Below are 1,347 nucleotides of genomic sequence, written 5' to 3'. Positions count from 1 at the left end.
TACAAGGGAATGCTAGTTTAAAATTTGATTTTTTTTTTAATTGTACTTTAGCGTTGACAGTTTTTGGTTTTGATGTCATAGATACGCCACCTTCACCACTACTAACTCCCAAGTCCTCCACTGCTTTCCTTCCTTCCCAGGCTGCTGCACCATGCACAACCACAGTGCTGGAGACTTTCACATTCTAAGGTCCCTTCCATCTCACCTCACCTAACACCGGCAGATCACAGTTCTTTTGACTATATCTCAGACTTGTTTAATTAGACTAGTCTAATTCCTTTTATTCTCTCTCTCTTTTTTTGTCTCATACTTTCCATGTGAGTGAGATTATCTCTTGTTTGTCGGTCTGTTTCACATCATTTAGCTTGATTTTTTTCTCCCAATTTTAGGGGATGTTAATAACAAAAATAAGTTGATCAATTTATCAGGAAGACAGAATCCTAAACATTTCACATAAGAAATAGCTTCTGAATGTAGTAGTAAGTTTAACAAATATTTTAGAAAGATAGCTCTGTGTTCAAAGCAGTAGACTTTAAATATATAAGTAACAAAATTTATTAAAATATACCGGTATGTCAGTAGAAAATGACATGAGTTAATCTACTTGGTGTAGTTGACAGTTATAGAACATAGAACATTGCACTTAAAACTTGATCGATTGTTCAATTGGTTGAAGATTGAACACTACCCTCTTATTTTTCTTCTTGCCCAGGGGTCATCCTAATCTCTGTATCTTTCCAATTTTAGTAGATGTGCTGCTGAAGCAAGTGAGCACCGAACACTACCTTTTTAAAAAGTCCAAATGACATATTAAAATATTCAGATCCTTAAAGAATTATCATTAAATCTCAAAGGAATGAAATGATACAGTGCTTGTTTTCAGTTGTGGAAAGGGCTCCAAATCTCTTGAAATAAGCAAGATGTTCCTAAAACATTTATGTGTCCAAAACACAATGCTACAGTAGAAAATAGAAAAAGTTTTATCTTGAAAATATCATAACTTTTATCTGAACTTGTGGAGTAGTAATTGAAATGGACTTTGAAAGAACTTTACAATTTTACATACATACTGTATTTTCCGGCGTATAAGACGAAACAGACTAATTGGGGGGTCATCTTATATGCTGAGTATATCCCAAAAAATGTTTCAATATGCTGCTAAACGAAATTTTCCAACTCGATCCTGCACCAATCACTGCAAGGCTGCTCGGACTGCCTCTAAGTCAGCCAATCCAAGCAGGCTTTTTATGCATGAAAATTAGACAATGTTCTGTACCGAATTTATACTGTCAAAAGCCTGCTCAGATCGGCCAGAGTCAGAGAGGAAGTCTATTCCAGTAGAACCTT

The 1,347-nt window shown here is 35.3% G+C and overlaps 1 non-coding gene across 1 annotated transcript; it reads right to left on the bottom strand.

Annotated features, from left to right (window-relative positions):
• Positions 1-672: 672 nt before the first annotated feature.
• LOC126002399 (U6 spliceosomal RNA) lies at positions 673-775 on the bottom strand. The gene has a single exon (XR_007493112.1). It is a non-coding gene; the product is annotated as a U6 spliceosomal RNA (small nuclear RNA).
• Positions 776-1,347: the final 572 nt, after the last annotated feature.

This window comes from Suncus etruscus, chromosome 2, assembly GCF_024139225.1.
Source record: "Suncus etruscus isolate mSunEtr1 chromosome 2, mSunEtr1.pri.cur, whole genome shotgun sequence".
Lineage (NCBI taxonomy): Eukaryota > Metazoa > Chordata > Mammalia > Eulipotyphla > Soricidae > Suncus > Suncus etruscus.
Note: the sequence above shows the minus strand (reverse complement) of the source record. Positions and strands in the feature narration are given on the sequence as shown.